Genomic DNA, 21272 nt, shown 5'->3' with positions numbered 1-21272 from the left:
GTGTGTGTGTGTATATATATATATATATATATAATGTTTGGGGATTCTGAGTAATTTCATAGCAAAAAAATTAAACATGTAGGAGAGGAGTGCCAGAACTGGCCCGGTATGGAAATCGGTAAAGTGTCCCTGTCACCTTTCCACATCCGAGGCAGCCATTTTTTGGCAATGCTCCACCTTTAAAATCATTTTTTGAAGCCATGGACACTAGAGGCACGTTGTTCTGTATTCTAGTGAATTGAAAGGGCCTGCGAATGTTGGCCCAAAAACAGGCAATAATATTCCTTACACAGTCTGCAGCCAGGAATGTTATGAGGCCAGTGCAGATCCCTTCAATGAAGGAGGCCGCTCCGAATGCGTGGAAGAGGACTCTCAGCCAGGGCGGGACCGGGTCCACAAGGACGAGGATCAGAGCAAAAGCTGCAAAGGAATAGGGACAGTTAGTGGGGGACAGTGGAATAGAATGGCAGAGAAGCATAGGGATAGTGATGATCAGTGTCGGGGATTGGGTGGCTTCAAAGAGGACCTGTCACTTTGCCCTGAATGATAGGATTTCCTTTAGGTCCCTTTCAAGCAGGCGGACCGTTCAGATCCGCCTTTCAGTTTTTCTGGCGGATCTGAACGGTCACTCTCTCTATGGGGCATCGGATGTCAACGGAGACATGTCCGCTGACATCCGATCCGTCAAATCTGGACGGATGGAAACCCTATTTTCCATCCGTCCAGCGGATCGGATCGGATGAGAACGGACCGATGGTCCGTTCCCATCCGATTCCCCCATAGAGATGCATGGGGACCTGACAGCTGTGTCTCCGCGGAGACACAGCTGTCATCCTCCGCTGAGAAAAACAGAGTCCGCCGACAGACTACCATGTGTGAAAGAGCCCTTAAAAAGAATCCGGCTTCATGAAGAATTAGGAAATACAACCAATTCTACTCCTGTAGTGGCCGAGCGGCCAGGATCTGACACCCTGAACACTCCACAACCAGCTCAAATAATGTAATATATTGGAGCTTACCAATCATTAGATGTGGTGGCTGCATTTGTTTTTCCTCTCTGTTTTTTCCTAGTGATCTGGCTGGTAACACACCTCCTGTAGTAGAGTGCCCCCACTCTGGAGGAAGGAGAACTGGGGGGGGGGGGGGGGCACCTTTGGACAGCAGCATTGTCAGTCTTGGGGGAGAAGAGTGGTAGATGGACTAGCAGATTTAAATACACAAACAAAGTGGAGCTCCACCCAAAAGGAGAAGCTCTGCTTGTTTGCTTTCTCCCTCCTCCGCTGCCACATTTGGCACCTTTCGGGAGCGGGTACCTGGTTTTGACAGGTACCCGCTCCCACTTCCAGGGAACTTCACCGCGGCAAAGTCATCAGAAAGTTAGGCCTCCTGCCGCCAGGCCATTCACAAACCGCAGCGCACTTCGGGCATGCGCAGTAGGGAACCGACTAGGGTTTCACTGCCTCTTTCCCTTACAAGAAATGGCGGCGGCGGCTGCACCCGCGAGCTGAAAAATCGGCTGGGGGAAGACCTCACTGGATTCCAGGACAGGCAAGTGTCCTAATATTAAAAAAGAATAGCGCGCAAATGCAAAAGAAATTACTACCAAATCTGAAGAGAGTCCATAAATAAAAATGGGGGTTTGGTCCCACCATATGGCCATATCGTGCTCAAGCCCACCACTGCGTCAAAGTACCCCATTATCAGTGGGTCCTACACTATCCATGAAAAAGAGATGAATCCAGCCCTTCTAACCCTTGGAGATAACACTCCTTGCTGGGGAAGATGTGCAAATGCACTACAGGGGACTCCTCCTATATCCACTTGATGGTGGACACTGATTGAGTACAGGTGTGTGTGGGGGGTGGGGAGGGCTGCTCAACCTCGATAGTCTGGTCAGACCGAATACATAATAAACAGGCAAAAAATTTGGGGGAGCATACCCATGTATTTCCAAAGCTGCTGCAGCTATGAACCAAAAGACATGTATATTAAAAAAGAATAGCGCGCAAATGCAAAGGAAATTGCTACCAAATCTGAATAAATAAAATAAAATGGGGGTTTTGGTTCATAGCTGCAGCAGCTTTGGAAATACATGGGTATGCTCCCCCAAATTTTTTGCCTGTTTATTATGTATTCGGTCTGACCAGACTATCGGGGTTGAGCAGCCCTCCCCACCCCCCCCCCACACACACCTGTACTCAATCAGTGTCCACCATCAAGTGGATATAGGAGGAGTCCCCTGTAGTGCATTTGCACATCTTCCCCAGCAAGGAGTGTTATCTCCAAGGGTTAGAAGGGCTGGATTCATCTCTTTTTCATGGATAGTGTAGGACCCACTGATAATGGGGTACTTTGACGCAGTAGTGGGCTTGAGCACGATATGGCCATATGGTGGGACCAAACCCCCATTTTTATTTATGGACTCTCTTCAGATTTGGTAGTAATTTCTTTTGCATTTGCGCGCTATTCTTTTTTAATATACATGTCTTTTGGTTCATAGCTGCAGCAGCTTTGGAAATACATGGGTATGCTCCCCCAAATTTTTTGCCTGTTTATTAAGTGTCCTAATATTAAAAGTCAGCAGCTACAGCATTTGTAGCTGCTGACCTTGAATTTTTTCTGAAGGAGCCTGGAGCTCCTCTTTAACTCCAGCTCACCCTTTATAGGCAGTTACAGCAAACCATTTTTGTTTCGTTTTGGGATAAAGGTCTTGCATGAGTTAATAAAAGTAGATCAATGTAAGAACTGTCAAATGATTGGTCTCCTCCCTGTAACTGCAAGAGAGCTTGTTCTGTTAAATACAACTGACTTACTGGCTGGATCACTAGGTGAATATAAAATAAAAAGAGACTAAAAAAGAAAATAAATGCAGCCATCACATCTAAGAATTGGTAAGCTGCAATATAATAAATGTTTGCTTTTGGGATTAATACAGCTTCAAAGGCAAAAGGTTCATAGTGGGTTGACAAGTGAGAACGCTAATACCCCTTAGTAAATTGCGCCAAGAGTGCTTGGTTTAGGGTAGAGATGACTGGTGTTCTTACCCGTTGTGAATAACGTGAAGCCAATGTTGCAGACGAGACTGTCCAGCAGAGGTTGGCTACAATACCATGAGGAGCTCGGCCTGCAGAACAGAACACAAATATCTTTGTCTTCATAGTTCAGTCACTGCACAGCTGACAAACCACCAGCAGGCACTAGAGGGAGCCGGAATGTACTGTCACCTGCCTTGCAAAGCACCCCGGGGGAACTGATAGACCAACAGCAAACTCTGTTTCTAACCCAGGTTGCGCGTGGGCTGGCACCTTATTCCTATTGGTCAGTGAGGATGCCAATCACAGAGATGGACAAGTAGTGAGGAGCAGAAGGGGGTGGGCCAAAGTTCAGGAAGCAAAGTGGCTATTCACATTATAGAGCTCCCAGGATCCAGTAGGTGCCGGATCCTTTAGGCAAAGGCGGTTCATGTCTATCAGTAGTTTAGTAGCTTTTAAAGCTGATATCCAGCCTTCCCTTCAGTCTTGCACAGTTGTACCAGCTCCCCTCTTGTGCTGAATTCGCTTACTCTGGTTTTACTGCACACAGCGAGCTGCTCACAAGTTATAGCGTCTACAAACTATGGTGTACAGTGGGGAAAATAATAATTTGATCCCCTGTAGATTTTGTAAGTTTGCCCACTTAGAAAGAAATGAAGGTCTATAATTTTTATCATAGGTGTAATTTAAATGATAGAGACAGAATATCAACCAAAAATCCAGAAAAAAACACATAAAAGAAATACTACAAAATAAGTTGAAGTTCAGTGAGTAAAAAAAGTTTTTGATCCCCAAGCAAAACATGACGTAGTTGGTGGAGAAACCCTTGTTGGTAAGCACAGAGGTCAGACATTTCTTGTAGTTGGTGACCAGGTTTGCCCACATCTCCGGAGGGATTTTTGTCCACTCTTCTTTACAGATCTTCTCTAAATCCTTAAGGTTTCTTGGCTGTCCCTTGGTAAAATGAATTTTCAGCTCCCTCCATACATTTTCTATAGGATTAAGGTCTGGAGACTGGCTAGGCCACTCAATGATCTTAATGTGCTTCTTTTTGAGCCACTCTTTTGTTGCCTTGGCAGTATGTTTTGGATCATTGTCATGCTGGAAGACCCATCCACGACCCATCTTTAGTGTTCTCAAAGGAAAGAAGGTTCTCATCCAAGATTTTGCAATACATGGCCCCATCCATTGGCTCCTCAGTGCTGCAAAGTCAGCCTGTACCTTTAGCAGACAAACGGCCCCAAAGCATAATGTTTCCACCTCTGTGGTTGACTATAAGGATGGTGTTCCTAGGGTCATAGTCAGCATTTTTCTTCCTCCAAACACAGCGACTTGAGGTAAAGCCGAAGACCTCAACTTTGGACTCACTGACCACAGCACTTTCTCCCAATCCTTCTCTGAATCATTTAGATGTTCATTGGCATGACTGTACATGTGCCTTCTTGAGGATGGGAACTCGCCATGTTTGGAGGAAGAAAAATGCTGACTATGACCCTATGAACACCATCCCTACAGTTATGCACAGCGATGGAAACTTTATTATCTCTTCTGTAAAGAAGAGTGGACCAAAATCCCTCCTGAGATGAGTGCAAACCTGGTCACCAACTACAAGAAACGCCTTACCTCTGTGCTTGCCAACAAGGGTTCCTCCACCAACTACTAACTCAGGTTTTGCTAAGTTGGGGATCAAATACTTATTTTACTCACTGAACTGCAACTTAATTTATAACATTTGTAGCCTGGGTTTTTTCTGGATTTTTGGTTGATAATTCTGTCTCTATCATTTAAAATACACCTATGATAACAATTATAGACCCTTCATTTCTTTGTAAGTGGGCAAACTTACAAAATCTGCAGGAGATCAAATAATTATGTTCCCCACTGTATATAATCGCTTGAATGTTTTTTATTTTTTTTTATATATATATATATTTACTGGTAATGGTGACGATCAGCAGCTTATAGAGGGACTCCGATATTGTGGCGGACAATCTGACACTTTGTGGGAACCAGTGACACCAATACATTGATCAGCGCTAAAAATATGCGCTGTCACTGTACTAATGACACTGGCTGGGAACGGGTTAAACACTCTTGGGCGATCAAAGGGTTAGCTGACTGCCTAGCCAGTGTTTATGTGTGTGGTGCTTTTACTAAGGGATGTACTGGATTTTATTCCCTGCTTTGCAGGGAAACAAAAATCATCACATCCCTGTTGTCAGAAAGGAGCTCTGTCTTGTTTCCATAGGCATAGGTGCCGGAGGACATCCATTGGCCGGCACCCGCTGATCGGCATCTGCTGATGACTAATCATAGCAGAAGCCGAGCTCCCTCTGTGCGGAGGTTCAGAATCACTTATATATATACTGTATATATACAGTAGCAGTATATCCATTAAGTGGATATAAACAGATTAAACATCACCTTTAACATGAACAAAGGTTTGTTTTTTAAAAAGACTTACACTAAGCACAAGATACATTATAGAATTGACCGTGTATGAAAAGTGACAGTCTAAGGCCTCATGCACACTGTTTGCCCAGCTCTCCTGAACGCATTTCTCTTGGGAGAGGACAAGGAGCCGCAAAAATGCTGCAGCTTTGTAAATGCGTTTAGGCCCGTTAAGTGCTTGTGCCTTAATTAATTTTACTGGCCTGAATAATAATTTATTCTGGCCATTGAAATGAATTAAAGTGGTTATAAAGACTGAAGGGTTTTCACCTTCATGCATTCTATGTATAAAGGTAAAAAAAAAAACCTTCTATTTGCAGCAGCCCCCCCCCCCCAATACTTACCCGAGCCCCATCCCAATCCAGCAATGTGCACAAGAGCCTCGGCTCTCCTCCTCATTGGCTGTCAATCATAGCCAGTGAGCCAATGAGGAGAGAGGAGGGTGGGGCCGAGACACAGCTCTGTGTGTGAATGGACACACAGAGCAGTGGCTTAGGAGCGAGCCTGCCTGAGTGCCCCCATAACAAGCTGCTTTCTGTGGGGGCAGTTAGCAGGAGGGAGGGGGCCAGGAGCACCAGTGAGGGACCCGAGAAGAGGAGGACCGGGGCTGCTCTGTGTAAAACCAACTGCACAGAGCAGGTAAGTATAACGTGTTTGTATTACACAGAGCAGGTAAGTATACATGTTTGTATTACACAGAGCAGGTAAGTATACCATGTTTGCTATTTATTAATTTGTTTTTAATTGCCTTTAATATCACTTTAATGCTCAAGCCCTAAACACGCTTAGCGTTTGCACGCATTTAGGCACATTTGGGTGTATTTCATTGACCCAAGTAATAATTTATTCTGGGCATTGAAATGAATTAACGCTCAAGTGCTAAACGTGCCCAATGTTAACGCGTTTGGGCAAGTTTTTTTTTTTTTTTTTCTGCCAAAATACTGCTGCTCCTGAACGTGCTGGCAGTGTTTATTTTTTGTTTTTGGTTTCTTTTTTCTGCCTATAAATTTATAGACCGAAAAAAAAAAACTTCAAACACTCCTAAAAGTGGCGTTTTTGACACGCAGTCTGCATGAGGCCTAATAGTGTAAAATGTATTGTGTGATCAATCGTGTAAAGTAAGTAAAATGCATAAAAATATGACCTGTTTCAGCAGGGATTCGATTGGCTGCTGTGAGCAGCACACTTTCCCTGACATCCCCTTTGGACTGTGAACACGCGATGGTGCGCTCCCCAGTCCCCCTTTTTCTGAATTTTTTAGCAGCTTATTTTAATGGAATTAGTGAAGTGCATTGGGGTTGATGAATATTTTATACCTGTAGTATTTAGTGTTCAGGTAATCATGGCGGACGTATTCTGGAGGAGATAAGAGATATGGGACAAGCTGGAGGTTCATTGTTCAGAATAAGTAGAAAGAGAACCGGTCATGTCAGTGGGGCAGGTAAGCCTCTCATCTCTCCTCTAGTATGGCGGCATTTCATAAAATTACGTGTGCGATTATCCACCTACCGCGCGCTAACTGAAACTTTTAAATCAAAAACTAGATCGTCCCTTCACCAAATGTCTTGTCTCACAGGTCCCGTTTGTTTGCCGCGTGCCGTCTTCTTTCTTGTTATATTATACACTTATCTGATATATGTATGACCGTTACCAAAAACGATCGCATGGGTATTCACACCTTTACACATCGCTGGCAACTTACTGTAGTACCTGCATCTTCTCTGGCGTGATTATGGGAAGAGCAGCAAGTAGCTCCTTCTGAACAGAATAAGGATTATTGAAGGGTTACATGTAGAGCTGTGCCGAATGGAAATTTTGGTGCCAAACCGAAACTTCAGGATGCGCTTGGCCAAAAACTGAAAATGACAGTTTTTAAAAAATATATATAGGGAGTCACTTTGGTTGGGGGGCCCATGGAACCCAGCTTACCTTAGAGAGGTTGGGAAATCCCTCTCACAGCCCCCTAGGTCCCTTTTTATGTGTAAGTCACTCTATTAGGGGCACAAGGTGACCGAGAAAATGATGGACAACTACTTGGTGGACAATGAGAATGTGGTTTTGATTGCTTCAAATGGGACAGTGATATTTATCCACAATATCCCTCAGGAAATCTATGATACATTAATTCCACTGTTTATAAAGACAAAGAGAGAGGGATGAGAGGATCCCACAGCTTGCTGGGGTCTCTACAGTCTCTCACATAGAGATGGGACTTTTGAGGCTAGGAGTGGAGATTGATCCTGATGAAAAATGAATACACCAATGATATATAAAAAATATAGCATTTATTTGTATAGGCTTAAAAATCTTATATAAATATCAAAAAAATGTGAATTCATAAAGCAAATAATGCATGTACATAAGACAATACAGGTAAACCACTGGATCCCAACCAGCCTCTGAGAACAAAGGCAATTATTGAAAGATAACTAATGAGTCATGATAGATTCATGATACTAGTACAAAATGATGTGGGATACATCAGTGGAAATTCTGGAATCGCGACGCGTTTCGCTCATGTTGCTTTCTCAGACGATTCCTTTTACCCTTGTCCATGGAACAGACATGCTTGAATAAACGAAATCTTTATGCCAGAAAAAGATATCTGGTCCAGGTGGAGACGTATCACATGTAATTCCTACAGGTTTGGCCCTTGTTGGCTGCACAGCATAAATGAATGCTCAATGTCTCGAGTGATCCATAGGGAATCAAAACGGTGCATCCCCCACTTAAGGAAGGAGTGCTTATTAGAAGCCAAAGATCTGTTGCCAGACAAATGAGCCCGGTCACTAACCATATAGCCAACCGCCTCTCCACGTGGACCAGATATCTTTTACATGTGATACGTCTCCACCTGGACCAGATATCTTTTTCTGGCGTAAAGATTTCGTTTATTCAAGCATGTCTGTTCCATGGACAAGGGTAAAAGGAATCGTCTGAGGAAGCAACATGAGCGAAACGCGTCGCGATTCCAGAATTTCCACTGATGTATCCCACATCATTTTGTACTAGTATCATGAATCTATCATGACTCATTAGTTATCTTTCAATAATTGCCTTTGTTCTCAGAGGCTGGTTGGGATCCAGTGGTTTACCTGTATTGTCTTATGTACATGCATTATTTGCTTTATGAATTCACATTTTTTTGATATTTATATAAGATTTTTAAGCCTATACAAATAAATGCTATATTTTTTATATATCATTGTTGTATTCATTTTTCATCAGGATCAATCTCCACTCCTAGCCTCAAAAGTCCCATCTCTATGTGAGAGACTGTAGAGACCCCAGCTAGCTGTGGGATCCTCTCATCCCTCTCTCTTTGTCTTTATATATACGTTTCAGGGATGTGGCAGGAGTGGTACCCTTAGTATATCTCACTCACTCTCTACATTAATTCCACTGTATCAGAATGATAGAACATTGTATGAACTTTGCCATGTAGCCTGTTGTAGTCTGTAACTTCTGAATGGTCGGGGCATTGCTTAGATGTGGATTCCAGGTTCTTCAATATAGGAGATGGACAGTCTGTTACTGGTGGTCTCCTGCTGTTGTCTGTGTATTAAGGTGTGGTGTGTTTACACTTATAATAATGTGTATTGTACTTCATGAGCTTGATGTCGGCAAGTCTGCTAGTTAATTAACTCAAGGTAATTAAATCACTGTCCTCTATTAGGTCCCTTTTACACAGGCTTTCCGATCAGGTCCGCCTGTCAGTTTTTCAGGTGGACCTGATCGGATCCTCCATGCACCCCTATGCACATCTCTGTTGACACCCACTGCTCTCCGATCCAATGTGGTCCGTGAAATCCAGATGGATGGAAACCCTATTTTCCATTCGTCTGGAGGATCAGATCAGATGAACACGGACAGGAGGTCCGTTTTCATCCGATCTCCCATAGAGGAGAGCGGGGCTCTGACAGCTCTGTCTCTGCAAAAGTAAGCAGAGACGGAGCTGTCATCCACCTACTCAGCGAGGATCGGTGGAGCAAAACGTTGTCCGCCGGGCAGAAAGCCCATGTGAAAGGACCCTTGGTTGCTAGTGGGAAAGTAGAATACTGTTTGTGTCTGTTTGTTCCTTAGATATGTTAATTATATTTCTGTACACAATTTCATCTGCATAGGATAATGTAATCAGGCACCTGACCTGATGGGGTATATATTGGGTGTAAGTTTGTTCAATAAATGTTCCAGATCTTATACAAGCTATTCTCGGCTAGCTTTGTATGGGGGTGGGTAGAATATCTGATATCTATGTTCAAGACTGAAGGAAGTGGTATTCTGACAGAAGCACACAAACAGTAAGGGTCGCGGTTCCATTACAATTTTTATATATAATTGTATTATATTCAACTTTATAAATAATATCTTGAATTTAAATGCATATTAATTTATTGTCAGCCATTATTGACACCTTTCGCGCAAGAAAAATGCATCCCTTTTTAAATTCTATGTATGTCTTCACACTGGTCCGTTGCGCTTCCATTGTGGTGTTAAAAATCCCGCTTGCTGCATTTTTGTTCAAACCGCACCAAAAACGCACCTCCCAGTTGAAATGGACTGAAAACGCAGCAAGAACGCATCAATAACGCACCTGTGTTTTTTATGCAGTTTTTTGAGTCACATGACCTGTGAAAAACACACCATAAGCATAGCAAAATCACATGCGTTTTCAGCACTACTATCGGCACCTTTTTCTCTTATCAGCAAATTGCAGATTACACCATTTTTGCCCAATATGTTTTGGCACATCTCTAGTTACATGCAATAGTACATAGTAGTAAACCCAGGAACCTGCATTTACTATATCTGGTCTCCTAATTGTCAGTTAAAGTGACGCAATGCCGTATTGCAAAAAATGGCCTGGTCATGAAGGGGGGTAAACCTTCTAGAGGTCAAGTGGTTAAAGTGGTTGTAAACCTCAGACATGAAATAAGAACAAAGCATATCCCTCTATAGTGTGTACTTGTCCCAATCCAGAGCACTGAGAGGCTGATTTACTAAAGTCAAATACTCTGTGCACTGCAACTGCAGTTGCTCTAGATCTGTAGGGAAGCTCTGCTGATGTGTGAAGTGAAGCTTTGCCGCATTTGCTAAGCTCTGGAGCAAGTGCACTTGCAGCTCACAGTATATTTGCCTTTAGTAAATCGACCCCTAATGCCTCATACACACGTGCAGATTATCTGAAGACTTTTGTCTGCAGACTTACCAAAACCATATAATATGAGGTCAAACCTAAACACTTTCAATTTGTATGCAATCCGGCAGGCCCTTGCACTACATAGAAAAGGTAAGTCTGCAGACAAAAGTCTGCAGATAATCTGCACGTGTGTATGGGGCATAAGTCTTATTTCTGTCTGCTGCCTCCTTCCTCTGCTATCAGCATAAATTACTTCTGATGGATTTTCCTAACACCAAGAGAAAATGGTTGCGGGGAGGGACCTCCAGCTGATTGACAGCCTCAGCTCTGTTCCTGTGTGCTGTGTGAAGGATTCCCCTCCCCTTCATTCCCCTCCACTTCACTCCACTCCCCTTCCCTTCGCTCTACTTCACTCCCCTCCCTTTTCCTCCCCACCACTAACGAAGTAGAACTACTTAAGTACTGTACTTAAGTACCGAAATGCGGTATCTGTACTTTCCTAGAGTAGAATTTTTTTTTCCTACTTCTACTTTTACTTCACTACATTTTTTCGATGATTTTGATACTTCTACTCCGATACTTTTTTTTTGTGCTGCATAGTTACTCGTTACTTTTAAAAAAAATTACCACTGCCGGAACAGTAGATGGCAGGTTGCATATAGCTAAAAAAAATGTGTATAATGTCATTTGTAAATCAGCGCATACGAAAATAAAGGCTGTGTATAATAAAAGCTGCTATACCAAATCTTTCCAATAAAAAGAAAATATGAAACAAACAAATAAATGGTGCTACAGCGCTTAAAGTGCATCAAGAAACTACTAACAAACACAGGTTAATCATTTGAATAAATCATTTGAAATAATAAAAACAATATGATGTTCATACTTTTGACTTCTTTCTTTAATAACTACATAACACAGTACTTCTACTTCTACTTTCAGTACTTGAGTAGAATTTTTTTTTCCAAACTACTGGTACTTTTTACTTTTAGTACTTAAGTAGCAAATTTTTTGAAAAAACTACTTGCAATACTTAAGTAAAAAAAATGTTGAATACTTTAGTACTTCTACTTAAGTAACTTTTTCTGCGAGCACTTCCACTTCTACTCAAGTCACTTTTTGATCGAGCACTTGTACTTTTACTCAAGTAGAAATTTCGAGTACTTTATACAAGTCTGACTCCCGTCCACTCTACTCCCGTCCACTCTGCTACTGTCCACTCCCCTCCACTTCACTCCACTCCGCTTGCCTTCACTCGATGTCACTCGCCTCCCCTTTCCTCCCCACCACCACCTCCCGTTCATTCTCCTTCCCTTCACTCCCCTTCACTCCCCTCCCCCTTCCCACCACCTCCCCTTCACTCCACTCTACTCCCCTTCAGTCCACTCCCCTCCCCTCTCCTCTACTCCCGTCCACTTCCCTCCCCTCCCCTATCTTCCTCTCCCCTCCCCTTCATTCTTCTCCATTTCCCCCTTTTTCCCCACCCTTTCCTTCACTCCCCTCCCCTTCCCTCCCCACCACCTCCCCTTCACTCCACTCTTCTCCCCTCCAATCCATTCCCCTCTACTCCCATCCACTTCCCTCCCCTTCCCTTTCCTCTCCTCTCCCCTCCCCTCCCTCCGCTCCCCTCCCCTCTCCTTCACTCACTCCCCTCCCCTTCACGCCCCTCAGCTCTCAGAGCTCTCCTCACTGAGTTCTCCCTCCTTTTTTTTTCTGACCGCTCAGACAAGTTTTAAAATTCATAATTTTAACCACTTGCCGTCTGCTCACTTGAGCACTACTGAGGCAAAGTGGTTCGTTATCGTCTGGCGACGTAGACCTACGTCGCCAGACACTCCCCTTTCTCGGCGGCGCGCGCGCGCCGCCGGAGGCTCGCTCCCGCTGTGTTCATTCACAGCAGGAGTGGGGCCAGGGGAGGAGCGGCGGCGATCACCGCTGCTCTTCCCCGATCGTCGGGGAATCGAGTGTGGAGATCCGCCTCCTTGTGTAAACAGAGCGGGCGGATCTCCTAAGTGACAGGCAGGGACAGATAGGGTTCAGCATAGCTGAACCCTCGATCTGTCCCTGTGTCACTCAGTCACCTCCCCCCACACACGTTAGTAAGCACCAGGCATACATTAACCCCTCCCTCACCAATAAAATGAACCCCTTCCCTGCCAGTGTCATTTTTACAGTAACAGTGCATATGTATAGCACTGATTACTGTAGAAATGTCACTGGTAACCCCAAAAGTGTCAAAAATGTCAGTCAATGGTCCGATCTGTCCGCCGCAATGTCGCAGTCCCGCAAAAAAAATCGCAGATCGCCGCCATTACTCGTTAAAAAAAACAAACACCAAAAATGACAGAAATCTTTCCCTTAGTTAGTAAACGCAATAACTTTAGCGCAAACCATTTAAAATACGCTTATCGTGATTAGTTTTACCAAACATAGGTAGCAGAAAACAAATTGGCCAAAAATTTAAAAAAAAAATTTTGGGGGGGGGGGGGATTTCATATAAAAAAAATTTGAAAAATATTGTTATTTTTTCAAAATGTACGCTCTTTTTTTGTTTATAGCGCAAAAAGTAAAAATCTCACAGGTGATCAAATGCCACCAAAAGAAAACTCTGTTTGTGGGGAAAAAAGGACGTAAATTTCTTTTGGGTACAGCGTTGCACGACCGCGCAATTGTAAGTTAAAGTCGCACAGCACCGAATCGCAAAAAGTGGCCTAGACGTTAAACAGATGTAGAGGATGTGTTTAATCCCTGTGTATCCCCTGAGGCCAGTCACTTCTCTGGGTATATGGAAGGGTTTACAACCACTTTAACCTCTTTCCGCCGAACGCAGGCAAATATGCGGCCTCTCGGCAGCCAGGCCTTGGTGCCCAACGGCTGCATATGTGCGTGCAATAGCACTGATAGAGTTGTGCCGAGAGTGTGCACCCTGCGTGCTCCTGGCACAGTTATCGGCGGCTAACTGAAAGTTCCAGTTCGCTGCTTGTGATCAGAAGCTTTCTGATCATGTGACAGCCAATTACGGCAGTCACATGACCATAAGCCCCGCCCCGCTTCCCAGCATTCTAAAACCCTTAAAGCGCCGGCTCCCAGGGGTTAAGGAATAATAATATATTTATATGCATTATGAACCAGACATGGTTAGTGATAGAGCACCAACATCTGCAAAGCTCTGTTCCTCAAGTTTTCAAACTCTCCTGCCCTAATGGTTCAACAAGTGCTTGTGTGTATTGCGCTGTCCCCTATACCCTTTCCCCCCTAGCATCAGGGATATGCGTCTCTTGAGGAACGTGACTTGGCTTGTGTTCTACCTAGAAATGAAAGTTGTAGAAAAATGCTGACCTTAGAAGAACGTACACCTGAGGGGCTGTAAGTGCCCCACCGGCCACCGCAATGGTCCCCAGCCTGGAAGACAGACAAGATAAGGCAATCGTTAGTGACGGTACCTGGGCACAGGAGGGTGAGCGGTGATGGATACATAGGGGGTGCTCACATTCTGTTCCGGTGGGTACGGGGGAGCCAGCGGGTGAGATGATAGGACGAGTGAGCCAGAAAGTAGTGGATCATTCTCTGTCTACTGCAATGAAAGTTCCCGGCCCGTGTCACCCAATACCTACTCATCAATAATATATCACTGCCTGCTCTATACACTCCCCTCTGCAGGCTTTATTAAAGGGGAATCCCTACACCACATCACTGCCTGCTCTATACACTCCTCTCTGCAGGCTTTATTAAAGGGGAATCCCTACACCACATCACTGCCTGCTCTACACACTCCCCGCTGCAGGCTTTATTAAAGGGGAATCCCTACACCACATCCCTGCCTGCTCTACACACTCCCCGCTGCAGACTTTATTAAAGGGGAATCCCTACACCACATCCCTGCCTGCTCTACACACTCCCCGCTGCAGGCTTTATTATAGGGGAATCCCTACACCACTCTGTCTTCAAACACAACAAAAGCACCTGTTTGTAAAAGACTGTTAAAGCTGAACTCCGATCTTAAAGCGGTGTTCCAGCCCCCCCATCCAAAAATTAAATGTCACCAGCTACACATCCTGTAGCTGCTGACTTTTAATGTTAGGACACTTACCTGTCCTGGAGTCCAGCGATGTTGGCACCGCAGCCAATGTTTCCATCGGCTGTCGGGTGCTGCCTCCGTCATTGCCGGTAAGGGAACCCGGCAGTGAAGCCTTGCGGCTTCATGGGTGGATCCCTACTGCGCGAAGCGCGATGCGCATTCGGATTGGCTCGGCGCCGGGGGAAGGAGAAGGGGCCAAACTTCCGAGGGATGGTGCCACGGCACCGTCTCCCGGAAGTGGGGAGGGGTACCTGTCATTTGGCACCGGAGGGGGGGGGAAGCAAATTAACGGAATTTCCACTTTTGGGATGAACTCCACTTTAACTTAACCACTTGCCACCCAGGCCAATTCTGACACTTCTCTTCTTCAAGTAAAAATCATAATTTTTTTGCTGGAAAAATTACTCTGAGCCCCCAAACATTATATATGCGTTTTTTTTTTTTTTTTTTAGCAGAGACCCTAGGGAATAAAATGGCAGTCATTGCAACTTTTTATCTTGCAGGGTATTTGTGCAGAAATTTTTCAAACGCGTTTTTTTTTTTTGAAAAGAAAATGTTTCATGCATTAAAAAGAAACAAAACACTAAAGTTAACCCAATTTTTTATGCATAATGTGAAAGATGATGTTATGCCACGTAAATAGATACCTAACATGTCACTCTTTAAAATTAGGCACACTCGTGGAATGGCGCCAAACTTCAGTACTTAAAAATCCCCATAGGCGACGCTTTAAAAAAATGTTTTAAAATGTTTAGAGTAACAGAAAAGGTCTAGGGCTAGAATTATTGCTCTCGCTATCATGGCGATACCTCACATGTGTGGTTTACACGCCATTTACATATGTGGGCATGACCTACGTATGCATTCACTTCTGCGAGCGAGTACAAAGGGGGCTTTAAAAAAATGTTTTTATATTGTTTGTTTGATTTACTTTTAATTTTCTATTTTGACACTTTCCTTTTTACATTTTTTTTTGATCACTTTTATTCCTATTCCAAGGAATGTAAACATCTCTTGTAATAGGAAAAGTGCATGACAGGTTCTCTTTACAGTGACATCTGGGGTCTAGAAGTCCCCACATCTTTCATGTTGGAAAGCCTACAATAAAAAAAAAAAATTATCTAGGCTTCCCAGCCGAGGCAACGGCAGTGTTTGTAAGTTCAGAGGCCGGGTGTGATGTCATAACATCGCGCCCAGCCTCCGAAAGGTAATAGAGACTGCTGGGAACCATCTGGCCCGCGGTATTCTCTATGGTAAACTTCCGGCGCCGGTGGATTTCTTCACGGGCGAGCCGATCGCACGGGCGAGCAGGTAGAAGCTTCGGAGGGCAGTGGGAGGGGTGTCCCCTTCCACTGTATGTAAAAACAATCAAGGGGCTAAACAGCCACTATTGTTGTTTTTACGGTGTAGAGAATTGCGGGCTTATAAAAGAAGATATATAGCTGCACCCATCATTCAGATATCTCCACTCAAACCTAAGGACATCATATGATGTTGTGTGGGTGGGAAGTGGTTTGTGTTACTAAACCCAGGAGCTTGCAGTCACTATATCTGGTCTCCCCAGGAGCCTGCAGTCACTAGATCTGCTCTCCCCAGGAGCCTGCAGTCACTATATCTGGTCTCCCCCAGGAGCCTGCAGTCACTATATCTGGTTTCCCCCAGGAGCCTGCATTCACTATATCTGGTCTCCCCAGGAGCCTGCAGTCACTATATCTGGTCTCCCCCAGGAGCCTGCAGTCACTATATTTGGTCTCCCCAGGAGCCTGCATTCTCTATATCTGCTCTCCCCAGGAGCCTGCAGTCACTATATCTGGTCTCCCCAGGAGCCTGCATTCTCTATATCTGGTCTCCCCAGGAGGCTGCAGTCACTATATCTGCTCTCCCCAGGAGGCTGCAGTCACTATATCTGCTCTCCCCAGGAGGCTGCAGTCACTATATCTGCTCTCCCCAGGAGGCTTCAGTCACTATATCTGGTCTCCCCAGGAGGCTGCAGTCTCACTATATCTGGTCACCCTAGGAGCCTGCAGTCACTATATCTGGTCTCCCCAGGAGGCTGCAGTCTCACTATATCTGCTCTCCCCAGGAGGCTGCAGTCTCACTATATCTGGTCACCCCAGGAGGCTGCAGTCTCACTATATCTGGTCACCCCAGGAGCCGGCAGTCACTATATCTGGTCTCCCCAGGAGGCTGCAGTCACTATATCTGGTCTCCCCAGGAGGCTGCAGTCACTATATCTGGTCTCCCCAGGAGGCTGCAGTCTCACTATATCTGCTCTCCCGAGGAGCCTGCTGTCACTATATCTGCTCTCCCCCAGGAGCCTGCAGTCACTATATCTGCTCTCCCACAGTACACAGAACATGGAAATGCAATTCTTTTAGTAAATATAAACTGCTAATATATACGTCATGGTTTGCAAGTGGTTTACCGGGATTATGGCTGAAGCTATCATTCCTGGTTCACATCAGTGCGATGACAGACATCGCATGTGATTCGGAGCACATTGCTCCGCAAATCACATGCAATGTCTGTGTGATGCAAATTCAGCCATACAGATTGTTTGGTTTCAGACACAACTCACACAGGACCGTTTTTTGGGTCGCAGCAGAATCGGATTGCATGGTGGTTCACACCTATGCAATCCGAATTATGTCCGAACTGACAGTTCGCACTGCGATATGCGAACTGATCTGGGGTGTTGTTAACTTTGTATTGACACCCCCAGCGATTCGCATATGGCAGTGTGAACTGACTGAGAGTTGAATGCGATGCGGGAACCGACAGTGGATTCGCAAGGTTCCCACATCGCATAAACAGTATCTCACAAAAGTGAGGACACCCCTCACATTTTTGTAAATATTTTTATATCTTTTCATGTGACAACACTGAAGAAATGACACTTTGCTACAATGTAAAGTAGTGAGTGTACAGCTTGTATAACAGTGTAAATTTGCTGTCCGCTCAAAATAACTCAACAAACAGCCATTAATGTCTAAACCGCTGGCAACAAAAGTGAGTACACCCCTAAATAAAAATGTCCAAATTGGGCCCAATTATCCATTTTCCCTCCCCGGTGTCATGTGACTCGTTAGTGTTACAAGGTCTCAGGTGTGAATGGGGAGCAGGTGTGTTAAATTTGGTGTTATCGCTCTCACTCTCTCATACTGGTCACTGGAAGTTCAACATGGCACCTCATGGCAAAGAACTCCGAGGATCTGAAAAAAAGAATTGTTGCTCTACATAAAGATGGCCTAGGCTATAAGAAGATTGACAAGACCCTGAAACTGAGCTGCAGCACGGTGGCCAAGACTATACAGCAGTTTAACAGAACAGATTCCACTCCAGAACAGGCATCGCCTTGGTCGACCAAAGAAGTTAAGTGCACGTGCTCAGCGTCATATCCAGAGGTTGTCCTTGGGAAATAGACATATGAGTGCTGCCAGCATTGCTGCAGAGGTTGAAGGGGTGGGGGGTCAGCCTGTCAGTGCTCAGACCATACGCAGCACACTGCATCAAATTGGTCTGCGTGGCTGTCGTCCCAGAAGGAAGCCTCTTCTAAAGATGATGCACAAGAAAGCCTGCAAACAGTTTGCTGAAGACAAGCAGACTAAGGACATGGATTACTGGAACCATGTCCTGTGGTCTGATGAGACCAAGATAAACTTATTTGGTTCAGATGGTGTCAAGAGTGTGTGGAGGCAACCAGGTGAAAAATACAAAGACAAGTGTGTCTTGCCTACAGTCAAGCATGGTGGTGGGAGTGTCATGGTGTGGAGCTGCAGGAGTGCTGCCGGCACTGGGGAGCTACAGTTTATTGAGGGATCCATGAATGCCAACATGTACTGTGACATACTGAAGCAGAGCATGATCCCCTCCCTTCAGAGACTGGGCCACAGGGTAGTATTCCAACATGATAACGACCCCAAACACACCTCCAAGATGACCACTGCATTGCTAAAGAAGGTGATGAACTGGCCAAGCATGACCTAAACCCTATTGAGCATCTGTGGGGCATCCTCAAACAGAAGGTGGAGGAGCGCAAGGTCTCTAACATCCACCAGCTCCGGGATGTCGTCATGGAGGAGTGGAAGAGGACTCCAGTGGTAACCTGTGAAGCTCTGGTGAACTCCATGCCCAAGAGGGTTAAGGCAGTGCTGGAAAATAATGGTGGCCACACAAAATATTCACACTTTGGGCCCAATTTGGAATTTTCACTTAGGGGTGTACTCACTTTTAAAAACTACAATAAAAACTAAAAAGTGCAGCGCTGAAATCAGTATACAATTATATAGCTGAAAAGCTCATATAAAGAAAACAAAAAAGGAGAGGGGATAATGTCCAAATGAATAGTCCCAATATTAAGTGCAGAGATGTGAATCCACGTGCAAAATAACTTTCTTCCAGTGACACCAGGGAAAAGTGTAGGAAGGGGACACCCTTGTGCTCAGGTATAACAAGCAGCTTACCGAAATTCCGTGGCTGCTCAATTTAATGAGACAGCCTCTCCCAGCTAGTAGTAAACCAGTAGGTCAACCGATATCAAGCTCAGGTGCATCGAAAGACTCCAAAAGCCGAAAGCCGTTTCCGGTGTGTTGTTAAACCGATCACATTAATATGTGGCACACTTGGAACTTCTCATATACTCCATTGAACGTAAAGCCATATGTAGAAAGAAACAGAGGCCCATAGCGTAATCCCGTAAACCAATAGGTAAATTTATTAAAAAAACTACTTACAATTTAAAAGACAAAAACAGGCATGTAGTATGTGCCGGTCATGGATCTAACCGCGGCGTCCCGCAAGTCTCCAGATCAGCGTATGGATAAACAGCCGGCTTCGTTGGGGGGCGTGTGGACGTTTATGTCTGGGATCGCCAACGTTTCGTCATAAGAAAGACTTCTTCTGGGCGTGACCCCAGACGCAACACACACGCCTATGTACCCCCACACCTATGTCACATGACGGTCACCTCTGCCAATGGGTGTTCAATCCCAGGGGGGCGGGAGTAATATGTCAATAACTCGATTCCAATAGGTTAAAAGACCAAAGGAAACCGTCTGGAGATAGGTGGTACAAAACGCTAATAGGAAGTGATGATCCGTCTTCCTTAATGCCCATTCGTTCAAAAGGCAAAGGGGCAGGGAGACGGTCGTCACGTGATGCACATCACATGATGAACAGGAAGTGATGATCAGTATCCTCCGATGACTCATCATCATCCGGGCGGAAGTGACACGCTCACGCCCATAGCTGACAGGGTAAGAGGGCGGAGGCGGAGGTGCGGTCGTCACTCCAGACACATCCCCTGTAACAGGAAGTGATGATCCTCACTGTTCAAGAGTGGTGTCAGCAGAGTATGTCAAACCCTTGTAACAGGAAGTGACGATCCTCACTGTTCAAGAATGGTGTCAGCAGAGTATGTCAAACCCTTGAAACAGGAAGTGAAGATCCTCACTGTTCAAAAATGGTGTCAGCAGAGTATGTCAAACCCTTGAAACAGGAAGTGAAGATCCTCACTGTTCAAGAGTGGTGTCAGCAGAGTATGTCAAACCCTTGAAACAGGAAGTGACGATCCTCACTGTTCAAGAATGGTGTCAGCAGAGTGTGTCAAACCCTTGTAACAGGAAGTGATGATCCTCACTGTTCAAGAATGGTGTCAGCAGAGTATGTCAAACCCTTGAAACAGGAAGTGAAGATCCTCACTGTTCAAAAATGGTGTCAGCAGAGTTTGTCAAACAACACCGTCGGTATTCAGGTGCCCCTGTGTACAGAGTGCAACCTCCAACAACATAATATGGTTAAAACCAAAATACATATATACCAAGGTCTATAACGGAATTAAAAATTAAGGATGAGGTGGAATGCTGGATAATCGTTGAAACAGGCAAAGGAGTTGATGTCCAATTCCTTCTATGTAATGTGTGTACTCACTTTTGTTGCCAGTGGTTTAGACATTAATGGCTGTGTGTTGAGTTATTTTGAGGGGACAGCAAATTTACACTGTTATACAAGCTGTACACTCACTACTTTACATTGTAGCAAAGTGTCATTTCTTCAGTGTTGTCACATGAAAAGATATAATAAAATATTTACAAAAATGTGAGGGGTGTACTCACTTTTGTGAGATACTGTGTGTGTGTGTGTATATATATATATATATATATAATGTTTGGGGGTTCTAAGTAATTTTCTATAAAAAAAAATACAGATTTTAACTTGTAAACATAAAGTGCCAGAAAAGGCCTAGAGCTGAAGTGGATATAAAAGGAATTGTACCTACCTGAAGTGAGTCAGACGTCCTAGAAGGCAAATTTAGCAGACAGGTGTTATTATTGGGCTGTTTTGCTTCTTCGAAGTTTGGTGGTTCCTTGGGCTCTTCGTAGAACATCTGTTTGTTTTGTTGTATGGTGCCCCGGAACTTCTTGAAATAAAGTGATATCATACTTTATAAAGGCCTAGGAGTAAAACAAGTCTTTGTCTCATGAAAGAAACCGATATCCCATTGTTTTGGATTTCAGCGTCACTATTCATATCCGACATGAAAGTCAAAAAATCAACATATTCGACTTTCAAA

The 21272-nt window shown here is 44.5% G+C and overlaps 1 long non-coding RNA gene across 1 annotated transcript in view; it reads right to left on the bottom strand.

The window, feature by feature from the left end:
* The window catches only part of LOC309567640, a 30237-nt gene extending 9165 nt beyond the window's left edge, over positions 1-21072 (bottom strand). The window contains exons 1-4 of the long non-coding RNA XR_014225951.1: positions 20979-21072; positions 13963-14025; positions 3045-3124; positions 290-420 (exon numbers count right to left, since the gene is read on the bottom strand). This is a non-coding gene — a long non-coding RNA (uncharacterized lncRNA). The remainder of the gene's footprint in view (positions 1-289; positions 421-3044; positions 3125-13962; positions 14026-20978) is intronic.
* Positions 21073-21272: the final 200 nt, after the last annotated feature.

Source organism: Pelophylax lessonae (genome assembly GCF_965119305.1).
Source record: "Pelophylax lessonae genome assembly, chromosome: 12".
In the NCBI taxonomy this organism is placed as follows: domain Eukaryota; kingdom Metazoa; phylum Chordata; class Amphibia; order Anura; family Ranidae; genus Pelophylax; species Pelophylax lessonae.
The sequence above is the reverse complement of the archived record's forward strand: the minus strand, read 5'-3'. Positions and strand labels throughout refer to the sequence as shown.